Source organism: Culex pipiens, chromosome 2, assembly GCF_016801865.2.
Source record: "Culex pipiens pallens isolate TS chromosome 2, TS_CPP_V2, whole genome shotgun sequence".
In the NCBI taxonomy this organism is placed as follows: Eukaryota; Metazoa; Arthropoda; class Insecta; order Diptera; family Culicidae; genus Culex; species Culex pipiens.
This window is the reverse complement of record NC_068938.1, coordinates 186,808,958-186,825,777: the sequence shown is the minus strand read 5'-3', so window position 1 is coordinate 186,825,777 and position 16,820 is coordinate 186,808,958.

The window sequence follows — 16,820 nt, the reverse complement described above, 5'->3', positions numbered from 1 at the left end:
ATTCTGAAAACATTTTTTCTCAATTAGCTGAGAAAATTATCTACGTTTTTCCTTTTTGACTTTAAATGTCTGAAAAAAGGGTAAAAATGTTCGTATGTTTGGTAGGTTAAGATTTTTTTCTTATTTCCATCCAAATCAATTTTTTCATTATTAAAATCTTATATGTCAAAACATTTGAGAGAAACCTGCTTTTTCACTTCCCGTTAAGCAGTTTATTACTTGATTTCAGATGAAAACGTCTTTAGAAGGTGTAATTTAACGCCGAAGAGCCAATTATAGGTGAAACATAGAAATTGGAAATAGCAAATTTTCAAATTATCCAAGGGTTTTTTAATTAGCCATAATTTTTTAACTGATGATATCTTGACAATTATTATTTCAATGTTTTTAAGCCGATTTTAAATGTTTTTAAGTTAAATATGTGTACAATTTTCCAATTACTCGAATAAAAATATTTTAAAAACTAATTTTAAATCAGGCATAACTTCTCAAAAAGGCCAATTAAATAATATTGATTTTGATTTTTTTTTTATTCGACTGAGTGTAACATTTCACAGAGATATAAATTTTTAACCAAATATTTATATCTCTGTGGAATTCTGCAATCTGTCGAATAAAAAGATTCCAAAATTTCAAAATCGAGATTTGTAGAGTGTTTTTTCTAAAGGTCAAAATATACAAAATTTTCAATTTTTGCATTTTGTATGATTCTGAAACCGCCTTGAGTCTCGAGTACTCAAAAAGCTATAGATAAAAAAATGTTTATTGGACTTTTCAAAAAAATATCCAGATTTTATCATTTTAAAATGACCAACATTTCTAGAGTTTTTTTTTTAAAAGGTCCTATAAGCTATTGTCTTTCATATGTTTATAGGACCTAACAAAAAAAAGTCGCGATTTATACTTTTACAATTAAGACTAATTGTTAAATAAACTCAATAAAATACATTTTTTTCAACTGTAATACTTTACTATGCTCTTTTTCGACACCTTTTTGTCCAATGTTTAAAGTGTTAAATTAAATTTTGTAGATAATTTTTCCAGCAACCTGAAAAAAATTATTAACCCTCAAATTGCTAAAACTTGAACTCTTAACGTTTTATCGAAAAAATGTAACGTATTTTTCGATTTCATTTTTTTTTTCAATTTTAAAACAAAAAAGAACATTTTTAATATTTTTTTGCAATTCCGCTGTGAAATTGTCAAACTTTTCCTGACTTTCTGGAGAAACGAAACGGCCTACTTTTCCCTACCAAAAATAACAGAATGATCTTCTTTTCAGTACTGTAATGGGTTCTGAAAGTTGAACTTTTAAACACTTTTATCAAAAAGTAACATTATTCAATATTTTTCTGTTTTGAACGGTGGCAAAAAAAGTTGTAAGCAACTCGTTGCAAAAAGAAGATTTTTCAGCACTCGTCTTATTTATCCAGGTCGGTAAATCTTGTTGGATGAATATACGACTCGTGCCGAAAAAATCTTGTTGCATAAACTACTATTTAAAGATCATATTTATATGTACGTACCGTAAAAAGTGCAGAAATATCTTCAAGCCATTAAAAAAAATATTTCAAGTTTTTGTTCCCAAAAAAAATAAAAAAATGTCAAAACAAATATTGCTGGAATTCAAATTTTAATTTAAAAACTTGTACAATTGATTGTAAACTATTAAAAATTCATTGTATGCATATGTATTTTTTTTTATCAAATAGGACAATTTTAGATTTTTTTGCATATTTTCAATTTTGGAATCACAGTTCGAGAAAGACATTAAACTTCAGGACATTTTTTTTCCAGATGCATTGAAATTTTTAAAATTTTTGGTGGTATTTATAGTATCTGTAATAATGTATAAAGCATTTTGTGATATTTCATGCTTCAATCTTTTTAAAATGGGCTTGAATTTGAAATTATTTTTTTTGTCCATCCCCTCAACCTTGACCAGAGCCGAGGGACAAAAACTTTAAATAAAATTTGTAATAACCTTATAAATCAGCAAGAAAAAGTTGTCAATTGACCTTTTCTGCATTCTATTATGGTTTCAATCTGCTTTTTAAATTGTTTTTGGATTTTATTTCAACCCTCTGGAAAGCTGAAGATTTGTTTTGTATTGCTCATTTTTTAGTTTATTATTTCTTTTAACGAAAAAAAAACTGACGACAATATTACCATGTGAGATTTATTTATTTTTAAACGCAAAGTGAATCATGTTTGTCATAAATAGACGGACCCTATAAAATACTCATTACTAGGGTTAGTGAAATTTCACGATTTCGCGGACAGCGTGAAATCCGCGAAATTTAGCTTTTTCCGCGAAATCCCGTGAAATTTTATGTTTGTGTGAAAATGTAACGATTTTTCTCAAAATAATTTATCAAATTCAAAAAGGAATAAAAATAATCTTATAAACTACTGTAGAATTAAGCGAGTGAATACCCTGGGATAATTACTAATATACGGTTAGTGATTTAAGACGATTTCGTGGACGACGTGAAATTCGTGAAATTTATCAATTTTCTTAAATCATTTATTTAAATAACAATTTAATAAATGTTTCATTTAAAAAGACTATTTAATTAAATTTTATTAGTTTTCAATTAAATAGCTTGATTATATATGTATGTCAAGTTGACATAAACCATTTGAAGATATGTTCAGATTTTTGAGTTTTTTTAGAAACTAACTAAATTTAGTAATATTTTCATTGGCTGTTAAAAAAAATAGCTGCTATTTTATTTGCAAGGTATACTTTTGAAAGAAATTATAAAAAATCAAGCTTCGTTTTATTCATGATAAAATGAAGAGTATTTTTTATCTTTGAAATCACTTTTTAAAAACATATCTTTTTTTTAAACATACACTTATTTTTTTTTGGGCCTGTTTAGTTTTAACGATATTTGTTTATTAGAGTGGATGACTCCCGTGAAAGTTAAAAAATACTACTTTTTTGTTTTCTTTTCTCTGTTAAAAATAATATTATTTTTACAAATTGATTTTAAATTTAGTTTTTGAAAGGTGAGCTAAAACCCCTTAAAAAATTTGGTTGAATGGGCTAAATGTCGTAGAAAATTCATTTTTTTTTTACTCATTTTGACTGGACAAGATTGTTAAATCTTGCTTTGATATGAAATTCAGTAAAACGTAAAATGATACAACAGAAGCAAATTAGCGAATCATTTTAGCTTTATTAGTCGAATATTAAAAAAGCAGTTCAGTAAATGAGATTACGCGTGCCATACATTTTGTTTCAAAATTTATATAGAGACCATCCAAAAGGAAGGAGAATTTTTTGTGTGTCGCTGTTCTAACTTACTGAATTTTTTTTAGTTTATTGAAAAATAATATATGATGAAGCATAAAAATTAGTTGCTATGATTTAAACATAGGATTTTCAGAGTTATTTTAGCATTTTTCAAGTTCCGCGAAATTTGCGTGAAATTTTGTGTTTTGAAATTGAGGTCCCCGTGAAATTTGCCATTTTCGAGCGTGAAAAATCACTAAGCCTACTCATTACCAAGGATCTAGATTGCTCCATTATATTTCCATAAAACAATCCAGCAGTTCTTGTAAAACCACTCTCACAACTTCCAATCTACAACCGACGATTTCTTTCTGCCTACACGTGCACTCTGCAAAACACAGATCATTATCCACGAACGTCGTCCTCCACCGTCCGCTGTTCTCCGCTCGTAATCCAATCACGGCGACTCTACATTACAACGCCTTCGGCTTAATTTTACAATTTGCCAAGATTGTTTCTGTATACCCTTTCATTTTCTCCTCACCTCGCGACGGTACCGGCTGCCTGCGTTGAACCAGCACGATTCCAATCAGTCCAACAGATCGTGCAAATTATGTAAAAAGTTGCAGACTTAAGAACTTCACGCCGCCATCGACGCCACACCGCCGCGATGGAGTTTACGGTGGGGGGTTGGGGAGGGGAGAGCGAGGAAAAACGATTGCAGACTGCAGAGTGTGCTGCTGGTCAGATTAAAATAAAATGACAGATTTTCCTCTCGCCCCCTTTTTCCCCGCCATCGGCACCGGAATCCGTGGGACCATGGGAATGGTGGTGCAAAAAAGTGGATGCATTCAACTACAGTCGACTCTCTGGTTGTCAATATCCAAGGGACCGTCGAGGAAGAGAATCATCAGTTTACAGAACGATGCAAAATGAAGACTCGATTGAAAATATTTTTTTCTTGATACCCAGCTATGGGAGAGAATCATGGCAACGTCCATCAAACAAAAACAAACTAATGTCAAACACCCTTCAAAGCTTCGTTTCGCCAAGAAAAATGTCTATGCAAGCCATGAGAAAGTGAAATTATTGACAACCGGACGAGATTTTTAATGCAAACAGAATCCAAGGGGCCGTCGAGGAAGAGATCCTTCAAGCAAGGGAAAATATCGAGGAATGAAGATAATTGAAGTATGCAGATTGAAGGGACTGTAGAATTTATCGATAGATGGAGAATTATTGATATCGAGAAGATCGACAGCCAGAGAGTCGACTGTACAAGGGTGCGAATTTGATATCAATATGGGTCGATATCTTTGCTATGCGAAGTAAACCTCAGAGTTTGAGTCTTTGCTAAGTATGATTACTAGCTGAATAAATGTTGCAGATTTGTTTTGCATTTTGTTGTTTGCATTTCTACTACTAATTCATTAAATCAAAGTCGAAGAATAAAATTCAAAAAATATAAAAAGCAATTTATTAATTATTAAATAAATTAATAATTAATTATTTATAATTCAAATATGCTAGACAAAATAAACCTTTTGGTGGATGTCTTTGACTTGGCAAATTAGAGATTCGATCCTAGTTATTTTTTTTTAATTCTCGCTATCGAACTAACTTACTTGCTTTAATTTGGCAATCATTTAATTTAAATGAATTGACATTAACCTTCCTACGGTATTGGGGTCCTTTTCCCATAGGGGAGCGTCCATAACAAAAGTTACTTTAAAGCCGTTGTTCGCTGACCGTTGGTTGACATAGCTTTCAATTTCATGAAGTTTGATACGTCGGATGATAGGGGTTCTCTCATATTCAGGAATGTCCCCAAGGGGCCACCGGGAACCAGTTCCATAATGGCCAGAATGGATCAACGAACAACGGCATGACCGTAGATTGACATATCTTTCAATTTCATGAAATTTGACATGTCGGATGATAGGGTTTCTATCATATTCCGGAAGTGTCCCCAAGGGGCCACCGGTAACCGGTTCCAGATTGACCACAATGGGTCAGCGAATAACGGCATGACCGTAGATTGACATATCTTTCAATTTCATGAAATTTGACAAGTCGGATGGTAGGGTTTCTATCATATTCCGGAAGTGTCCCCAAGGGGCCACCGGTAACCGGTTCCAGATTGATCACAATGGGTCAGCGAACAACGGCATGACCGTATATTGACATATCTTTCAATTTCATGAAGTTTGATATGCAACATGATGGGTTTTCATCAAAAAAAAAAAAAAGAAAAACAAGTTGGCCGTTCATCGGGCATCCGGGAACCGGTTCCAGGTTACCCGGAAGTGGCCACGAACACTCCAGAGGTTCTGACAATCGTTTATTGTGTTTTTAGTAAGTTTTATGGATCAATTTCAACTATCATTAGAGTATTGGTATCACATATACGTGAAAAACAGTAAAATATGAACTTTTCGGATGTTCCGGATTTCCGGAACCCGTAGGCCCTGATATTAATATTTGTGGTAAAAGTACAGGTAAATACCTGTCGAATGCAACCCGGAGCATCCTTATTGGTTGAAATCTGCCGGAGATACAGGTCGTAAAAGTTGGGGTCTCATAAAGGTCTTTTTTCGGTTGTAGCCGATTCCCGGTGGCCACAGTGACCAAATCCGGTTTTCTAGGTCGGTTTCGGAAGAGGGACGTTGACGTTGCTTTTATTTGTGACCAAAAGAACCGGAATCGGTCAAAAACTGAATTTTTGCCGATTTTTTAAAGTTTGGGGTCGAAAAGGACCCCAATACCTTATGTGTGATTTTTTTTAATACCAAGGGAAGGTTAAATCGTCGCCGTCGTGCTAACTTATCGTACGTGCATTTTGGGCCAAATTGAGTTAAGAACGCCATTTCGTGCAGCTCACAATGCCTCACCTTTTGACCTTCACAGATCCCCAAAATTCGATTTAAATTCTGAGATATTCAATAAAAACCAAAAAAGCTCCACGGATTTTTGTCACTTTTCATATGAAAGAAGTTTCAATTTTGTCGTGCTATCTTGTCACTCCCTGAAAATTTAGGGAAATGCGACAATTGGGTACTAAAGCCCTATGTCAATTTTTATGTACAACGGTACAAAACACGGTTAAAAACCATTTCTGATCACTTTTTTTCATTTTGATTCAAATTTTTTTTTTTTTGATAAGACAACATTTTTTTCGATGGATCAACTATGGTCCCCTTTGAACGAGCTGTCAAGTAGGAGCTTTTCTGTCAAGAAGGACCGCGAGGTTAATTTTTCAAAATTGATTTAAAAATCAATTTTAAACACTTTGTGGTCGTACAAAGGCTCATTGTACTCAGGAAAATAAGCTTTATCGCTGTAAACAATAATATCAGCAATCTAAGCTTCATTTTAGGACCCAATTGGCCAAAGGGATTTCAGGTCAGGATGCGTTTGACGCACGTACAAGTTAGACTACCGTAAACATTTGTAATTATAACTCGGGACTCCAGCAACCAACTTCAACCAAATTCGGGACAATGCACATAATGGTCAGCCAAACAAAACGTATTTGTTATTGTTTACATTGCGTGCTTTCGTTTTTGTTTATTCAAGGTCAAACATTAAAACGCGTTTTTCTCGGAACGTCGAAATGGCGGGTGCGACATGATAGCACGACAACGTCGAAATGTCATTAAAATCAGTAGAAGCCTCTGTTTGAATTTACAACAGTAACTTCTCAATTACGGACGCAAGATCAAAGTTCGTCATACGGCAATAACAGCTTTATTACGAACTATCTTGCCTAAAATTTATTTTGTAATATGATACTCATTACGAAAAAGTGTTTCTGGTTCTTGAAAGTCTTCATTTTTGAAGGTAAATTTTTTTTGCCCTGGAGCATTCTTACTTGCATGATGGTAAGTGAATTTGCATTTGCTTTTTGAAGTTCTAACGAGGATGTATAGGATGCAAATGAATCCAAAGATACAAGATAAGACATAAAAAATCAGCACTGTTTTCCAAAATACAATGCGATTACAATGAGGACATTTTTATTAGTTCGATGAGGAGGTGAATCCTTAACTATTTTCTACGGAAAAAACCTTTAACAAATTAGTCATCTTCTTTGTGAGGCTCTGGTGAAAAACAAAAAGGATGTGTCAATTTCGAATTTATGACGATTTGACATTTATGAACCAGGATTAGCTCTGCTAGAACTGCAGAAAATATGCTTCACTAGTACGGACGTAAGAACAAAGCTTCTTTAATGGGAATTTTGTTATCATTACATGTCATACCAGATATATTATACATAATGTTCAAATACAATCCATTTTACAAGAAAGTGTACTGCTAGAGGTATAATTTTTGATCTTTTAGATCTTAAAATTTTGGAACTGGATGTGCGAAAGTATTTTTGATCTTGGTAAAACATCGTTTTCAATAATATCAATTTCATCCGTATTAGTTCGAAGCGAAGGTGGATCCTTCATTATTTTTCGAGGCTCCGAACGTTGAACCATACGATGACTAAGCCGCATATGACAATTTTAAGTGATGCACAGTGTTTTGAAACATGTATAGTCAACTAAAGTAAATACTGCACTGTTATAACAAAAATATGGCGGTTGACTTTTTTATAACTTCGATGAGCCATGGAAACCTTCATTAATTGCATTTTCTTGTAAATGTATTTATAGAAAGATGAGTTTTGTTTTTTTAAGAAGGGTGATCCTTCATTTTTTTCGGAATATTTGATGGAGAACAATTGTCTTAGCCGCTTTATTTGACACTGGCTGTGTTCTTGTGACTACTCTATTATCCGAAATACAATCCAAAGATTGTAGTTCGATGAGAATTTTAGATTGTAGTTCGATGAGAATTTTAATCCTTCATTATTTTCTGATTCTCTTAAAAAATTGTTTATCAAGTTTCAAGTTTATCTTAATTACTTCGAGGAGAAGGTAAATTGTTCATTTGCTTTGCAGTTTTTCCAGATTTTTCATTTTTTTCAATGTGCGATTCTCTGACGTTTCCTACGATCAAGCAAACGTCACCAACCGAGAAATAACCCTTGGCGTGCGCATGTCCTGATTGGGCAAGCCTGCTGACCTCAAGAGTCGAACAGAAAACTGCAGTCATCATCAGGGAACTTGTATGAAGGAGGTGACTGCATTAACTTGACACTCCTGTAAACAATAAGCAAATCGAAAACCATAAAACAAAACAAAAATAAAATTTCTTTCTTAAAAAGGAAGAAATTTTATTTTGCAAACTAGTCAAGACACAAACCTTTAGACACTCGTCAGTACAAAAAAGGTGTGAAGATTTGAGCCATGTCTAGTTTGCACAAATAAACAAAGTTTCCGGTAATTAAAACCCACCTCAAGTTATCCCTTCCTTCTTTCCAGATCTTTGGTTCCCAGAGGTCAATTTGGTCAAGGTGGTCACAGAGAAGAGGGGGAGACGGACGCAGCGCAGTCAGTGGCGTGAAAAAATCGCCATCAACGCTCGTGTCTCTGACCAAGAGACAGGACCTCGAGAAGCATGCTGGAAGGGGGGAAAGGACATAAACACCGTCGCCGTCGTCGCCACTGGAGGGGAAACAAAAAGATCAAGAAACCGCAAACTCACTGAGAGGAGGGAAGGAAGCAAATAAGAAGAAACAGGAACATGAAAAGCAAAAAATAAGTTTATAATAATCAAAATGATATATACATAAATTAAACAAGAAATTATCTCTCTCTTATGGCGAGAGCTGACTCGGGTTGCCTTATTCTTTTTCGCAAGTGTCAGTGAAGTGGTGCTCACCCAAACCACCAACTTCTTGGGGCAAGTCTTGGAACCGAGAAGATCGCGTGTTTGGTGATGCATGTGTTGTACACTTGAGAGGTTTGTTCGTGGTGATTTTTTTGCAAAGGCCTTCCAACCATCAGTGAGAGGAACCTCCTTCGGGAAGGCTTATAAGGAGAATTTGGACTGGCTGGTGGTGCACTTGAAGAGGAGGAAGCTGTGGCAAGGTGGTGATGCACAGCTCTGGTGCAAACATGAGTTTCTTTCAAGATGAGAACAGTTTTCGGGGTTTTGTACTTTTGGATTTTTTTGCGGTTTGAGGCGTTACACCAGCAAATAATAAGAGTTCATTCACGTGGTTGCTCTTCAGGGCACTTACGAATACGCATTTTTTTTACTATTACGCCACACAAATTCAAATCATAGAATAAAATTGATGACATTTTTCCATGAAATTAACCCTTTACAGCCCAACCCTGCCTCTAGACGGTCTTCGATCTAAAAATTCGCCAAAAATCAATTTTTCAACCAATTACTTAAAATGAAAAAAAAAAACAAAAAACAAACAAAAGAGGGATAACGATTCTATTTTTTTTGCATTGGCAGTCAAATTTAAATACTATTTTGGTGAAACTTGGAGCAAAATTTTAGATTTTGTCTCAAAAGGATAGTAACCTTTTTTTTTAAATGATGGGCTGAAAAGATTTATTTTTTTGATTTTTTTCTTTTTTGTATGGACAGCTACAAAATTTGTGTGGAAAATCATATAGACAAACTAAAGATGCAAAAGGTCTTCCTTGGGCATACCAAAGACACCAAAAAAGTTTCAGCCGTTTTAAAAAATACAAAAAAAACGAATTACCGAAATTTCAGAGAATTGCTCAATTAATATTAAAGTTAAAAATATCAATAAATCTGACATTTTTTAAGGCCATTGCAAATATTTTTTGAAGCTTGTGTCCCTCGACTCTAACCGAGGCAAAAATAAAAAAAATGGAATTTCAAGCCATGGATTAAACATTTTAAAAATTCATTACACAGTTGTTTTTAAATATTTTATTCCAAAAAAAAAAACAAAATTTTATGAAAAAATATTGCTTGTGAAAAAAGTTCTTTGGGAATTTTTAACAATACAGTCAACACTCGACTCGATTTTTTAGTTTTTGCTTTTTGGGTGTTTTTTATTATCCCTAACTCAAGGCGGTTTCAAAAACATCCAAAAAGCAAAAACTAGAAATTTGGTTTATTGGACCTTTAAAAAAAAAACTCCAGATTTCATGCTTTCACATTCAATTTTGAACTTTTTATATTCATTAATCTTCTTTTTTTCTATGAGTATTGTTATATTTTCTATTTTTTTATTTATAGATTTTTGCATTTTTTATCATTCTTAGCTATAACAACAAATTATTAGCTTTTAAGTTGAAACAACTAAAATTACTTCATTGTCATTTTGACTTGAAATATGGGGGATGTTAGTAAAAAACCTCCTGAGATTATTAACAAAAATTAAAATGATTTGACTGTTGAGCAGTTTCTCTACGAAATCGGTCTTTTTTCTTCAATTTTAGTTTTTGTATTTTTTAATCCGACTGAAACTTTTTTGGTGCCTTCGGTATGCCTAAAGAAGCCATTTTGCATCATTAAGTTGTCCATAAAATTTTCCATACAAATTTGGCAGCTGTCCATACAAAAATGATGAATGAAAATTCAAAAATCTGTATCTTTTGAAGGAATTTTTTGATCGATTTGGTGTCTTCGGCAAAGTTGTAGGTATATATAAAGACTACACTGAAAAAAAAATGATACACTGTGAAAAAAAATTGGTGATTTTTTTATTTAACTTTTTATCACTAAAACTTGATTTGCAAAAAAACACTATTTTTAATTTTTTTTATTTTTTGATATGTTTTAGAGGACATAAAATGCCAACTTTTCAGAAATTTCCAGGTTGTGCAAAAAATCTTTGACCGAGTTATGAATTTTTTAATCAATACTGATTTTTTCAAAAAATCGAAATATTGGTCGCAAAAAAAATTTCAACTTTATTTTTCGATGTAGAATTAAATTTGCAATCAAAAAGTACTTTAGTGAAATTTTGATAAAGTGCACCGTTTTCAAGTTAAATCCATTTTTAGGTAACTTTTTTGAAAATTGTCGCAGTTTTTAATTTTTTTAAAATAGTGCACATGTTTGCACACTTTTGGAAAAAATATGTTTGAAAAGCTGAGAAAATTCTCTATATTTTGCTTTTTCTCACTTTGTTGATACGACCTTTAGTTGCTGAGATATTGCAATGCAAAGGTTTAAAAACAGGAAAATTGATGTTTTCTAAGTCTCACCCAAACAACCCACCATTTTTTATTGTCGATATCTCAGCAAGTAATGGTCCGATTTTCAATGTTAATATATGAAACATTTGTGAAATTTTCCGATCTTTTCGAAAACAATATTTTCAAAATTTTCAAATCGAGACTAACATTTCAAAAGGGCCAAACATTCAATATTACGCCCTTTTAAAATGTTAGTCTTGGTTTAAAAATTTTGAAAAAAATGTTTTCGAAAAGATCGGAAAATTTCACAAATGTTTCATATATTAACATTGAAAATCGGACCATTACTTGCTGAGATATCGACAATAAAAAATGGTGGGTTGTTTGGGTGAGACTTAGAAAACATCAATTTTCCTGTTTTTAAACCTTTGCATTGCAATATCTCAGCAACTAAAGGTCGTATCAACAAAGTGAGAAAAAGCAAAATATAGAGAATTTTCTCAGCTTTTCAAAAATATTTTTTCCAAAAGTGTGCAAACATGTGCACTATTTAAAAAAAATGAAAAACTGCGACTATTTTCAAAAAAGTTACCTAAAAATGGCTATAACTTGAAAACGGTGCACTTTATCAAAATTTCACTAAAGTACTTTTTGATTGCAAATTTGATTTTACATCGAAAAATGAAGTTGAAAATTTTTTGCGACCAATATTTTGATTTTTTGAAAAAATCAGTATTGATTAAAAAATTCATAACCGGGTCAAAGATTTTTTGCACAACCTGGAAATTTCTGAAAAGTTGGCATTTTATGTCCTTTAAAACATATCAAAAAATAAAAAAAAATAAAAATAGTGTTTTTTTGCAAATCAAGTTTTAGGGATAAAAAGTTAAATAAAAAATCACCAAATTTTTTTTCAGTGTAGTCTGTATCCATACCTACAACTTTGCCGAAGACACCAAATCGATCAAAAAATTCCTTCAAAAGGTACAGATTTTTGAATTTTCATTCATCATTTTTGTATGGACAGCTGCCAAATTTGTATGGAAAATTTTATGGACATACTAATGATGCAAAATGGCTTCTTTGGGCATACCGAAGGCACCAAAAAAGTTTCAGTCGGATTAAAAAATACAAAAAAAAATCGAATGACCGAAATCCTAGAGAACTGCTCTGTTGTTAAAATTATTTCCAATACTTTTTGAAGAGGTTAAGGTAATAAATGGATTTTGATAAGAAAAAAATGTTTTCGGATGTTTTGTGTGATCCATTTTTGGTTAGAAGTAAGGAAAGCACCAACCACAGAGATGATTGGAGTAAGATTTCTTTTTCAAATAGTTATAGAAATTTATTATTCTTATTACAAAATCTTGACCATTTCAAAAAGTTTTACCACACAGCAAAAAATTGTGTAAATTTGGAAGGTGTTATTTACCTCTTTTATGATTTAATTTTACCTCAATTTAGATGGAAAAAGCGACATTACACCAGAATAATGGTAAAATTACACATTTACAGAGGTAAAATAACCCATTTTTTCTGACATAAAAGATGTACCCCTTCCCAGATGTAATATTACAGTCGACTCTCTGGCTGTCAATATCCAAGGGACCGTCGAGGAAGAGAATCATCAGTTTACAGAACGATGCAAAATGAAGACTCGATTGAAAATATTTTTTTCTTGATACCCAGCTATGGGAGAGAATCATGGCAACGTCCATCAAACAAAAACAAACTAATGTCAAACACCCTTCAAAGCTTCGTTTCGCCAAGAAAAATGTCTATGCAAGCCATGAGAAAGTGAAATTATTGACAATCGGAAGAGATTTTAAATGCAAACAGAATCCAAGGGACCGTCGAGGAAGATATCCTTCAAGCAAGGGAAAATATCGAGGAATGAAGATAATTAAAGTATACAGATTGAAAGGACTGAAGAATTCATCGATAGATGGAGAATTATTGATATCGAGAAGATCGACAGCCAGAGAGTCGACTGTACCATGATTTTTTCCTGTGTAAAAAATTCAAATCAACTCTTTGTTGATGCTCCAGGACTCCCCACAATTCCCAGTTTGAGTCCGAGGTCCCGTTCCGTTGTCGATGCCCAGCGGCGGGCACCACCATCAATTTATGAAGCATAACCCCTATCATAAAGTTGGTCCCTTCTCCGAAGGCCTCAACTTCTTTTTTTCGGGATATTTTCGTTTCTTTTATAACTCGTTATTATTTATTTATTATCATTTAGGGGCACTCGCGGAGGCAATCATCAGAAGTGAGGCGGTTTCAGCGAGAGGAAGCAAAAATTTCAGATTCTTTCAAGCAGCATGCTTTCGATCGAAGCCGATGAAAGTAATGTATAAATTATAAAATGAATGTATATTTAACAAATTATGTCCCGCTCCTCGCTGCGCGATGATCACCACTTAAGGTGAACGTCGTCTCATTTTCGTGTTCCATTCTCCTTTCCCCTTAACCAAAAACCATTTAGTCGAGCTGGGGATTAAGGTGTCACCGGCACCGGACCGAAGCTAAGCTGTCCGGGTTAAGGAGAGTAATCGGGCAGCCACGGTCGTAAAACTCTCTGGCAAGCCAACGAGCGGACCTTAAGCGACAAGTCATGTTTGGTTCAGCTTTGCCTTCTACCGCACTCAAGAGCGAGGTTGGAAGATCGGTAGCGCAAATTAATGGGTGTAGCAGCTCGGCTGACTGACTGGCTGTGTTTAACCGCGAAAACAAATCTGTGAAGAGTGTAACCAGCAGTAGCAGTAGAAGTGACAGCTTAGCTCGCGGTTGACGGATGCTGCAGGTAATCTTGGCTTGAGAGCTTAGCGAACTGTAGTTATAGTTGGACGAACCAGCTGTTAGACAGCTGATAGATTGAAGAATCACAGAAAATTTAGTTTCAGGAAAAACATCTTTGAATCTTCCAAGTTCAAAAAAGAATAATTTAAAATTGCGGAAATGATTGCCACTACCTAATAACAGAGCAGCCCTGATTCGTTACCCAGAATTAGTTCCGGACGCCATGCTTAGCCTTATAATTTCCGTATTTCCTCGGATCGAGCTAAATATCAACAATTTAGCCGACCTTCCTGAAGTCGATGTTCCAGATAAGCAACGATTAAAAAGCTATAAAACAGTTCGTAATCACTTATAATCCCATCACGACCATCCATCCATCCGTCGACTGCAAAACCAGCAAAAAAAAAGTGCATCCACAATGTATCCGACCCCCTCAACTTGGTCATTCCGTCGAAACCCAGGTTGGTCGGATGACCTTGAACTTCCTCTCAACTTCTGCTTCACCATCCAAGCTAGAGCCAAACGAACCAAACAACAATCAGCAACAGCCAACCGCCAATCGATTCGTTCCAGCTCTGATCGGTTCTTCCAGCCGTACGTTTGTTCGGTTTCTTGGGGTTCTTTAATCCACTCGGTTATGCCGCATTTCCGAATCATTTACGCCCGTAATGAGTTTCAGAGCGTCGTTGGCAGCCAACCTCTGCAACTTCGGTTCAGAATTTGAAGGGGCGACCGGTGGGGTGTACAGGTTTCGGTACTGTATCACAGATTATGATTTAATGTAAAATTAAAAATAAGTAAAGAATAAACTACCAACTGAATATACATTATACCAACTCATGCCTATTTTGAGTATTGGGTAATGGGTATACCGCAATAGATCAAAATCATGGTCGCAGTGGTCTCAACTCCAATTAAAAAAAAACTCATGCCTAATTTAAATAAACTGAAATGTTAAAAAGGTAATCAAGCAATGAAACTTGGAAAATGAATTTTTTTTTTCGGAATTTAATTAAATTTAATTTTAATTTTAATAAATTGAAAAAGGACCTCCCTTTTGCCAAAAGATTTCAAAAATGGACCCCATTTTTTGGGACTAACATTACCTCGTAAGATACAGTTTCACGAAAACTGACCTCATAAACTTGGGAAGAATGAAAACTCAGATTGGGCGGAAAAATTGGGCGACAGAAAATTGCACATAGCCTTTGTAACTTTAGATTATAATTGAAAGATTTAATTGATGAACATATTTCTATTTTTTTTTAATTTGGGGTTATTTCTCGATATATTAAAAACACAGGTTGGAAAGTGCCGATTTACTCGAAAAAAATCCAATTCGTCAATATCAATCCATTCTTGCTATTTTAAATGCTTAAATTTGCTTTTGAAATATAATAAACATTCAATAATATAACCTAACTCAAGAATGTTTTAGTTGGTACGTACATTTTGGCCAACATTTTATACAAAATCGGCATAAAACTTAAAATCTGGAAAAAATCTGGCATTTCCAGATTTATTTGGCAACCTGGAAACCCTGTTGACATCTACAATTTTTTTTTATATTTTTATTATTTTTATTTTTCATTATTTTTCAAAATTTATGTCCTTTAATTCATTTGTAAAAAATCTGATCTCCTCGAAAAAAATATTGAAGATTTTTAAAACATACTTATTTTTCGGCTTTTTTGTAGTGTAGTGTAGTGTTTTTCAAAATATATTGAAAAGATTAGATTATAATAGATTAGATTATGTTAAATTGGATTGGATTAGATTGGATTAGATATTAGATTGTTCATAAAATTTTATCAATTATACATTTATTGACAATGAAATTTGAGCCAATCATTTCTGAGATATCGGCATTTGAACATTGAATGCTATAGGGTTTAAATATTTTGTTAGCTGTTTGAATACATTATTTTTAGAAACTGGCACTCAAAGGCACTGTTTATAAATGTCAATAAATTTATGTTTTTTTATTATTATTTTTTTGACATTGATAATTGTAATTCTCCATTGTTTCAGATATAGGTACATCGGCTTCTAAAAAAATGAATTCAGTTTCTGTGACACTTAGAGACTTTAATTTAATTGAATCTTTAGGAATTTTCAAAAATTTAGTTTTTATGAATTTTCTCTGCTTAAAAAGGGCACTCAGACTTATGGACACTCAAAAAATTTCTCAAAAAATCTTTTTTTTTTTTTCAAAAAATTCTAACTTAAAACATATCAAACTAATTCTGACCAAAGTCGAGGGGGGGCAAAAAAATAAGAAAAAGTATAAAATTACAAATTACAATTACAAGCCATGGTTTCAACATTTTAATGAAAAAAGTGTTTTCATCATCACTAGTTTCCAAAATATCTATGTATTGACGAAAATTTTATTTTTTGCGAAAAAAATAAAAATAAAATTTTTGCTGTGCTGTACATTGGAATTTCATAAAAAATCAAAACATTTTCAAACAAGCCCAAACATGCTAAATATGATTATCAATGCAGAAAAATGCATTTTGGATAGTTTTCAGTTGATTAGACTTAGGGCGTCCAATTTTCCCGGGTTTTGAATTTCCCGGGAAACGGGAAAAATATTTTTGGAATCCCGGGAATTCCCGGGATCCCGGGAAATTTTCGAAGAAGTTATAAAATCTATGTTTCCATTATATTTGTTATGTTTTTTAAGCTTAAATCATTAAATTAGCTCAATACCGATAACTGGTGATAAAATACACTTTAATCTGAAC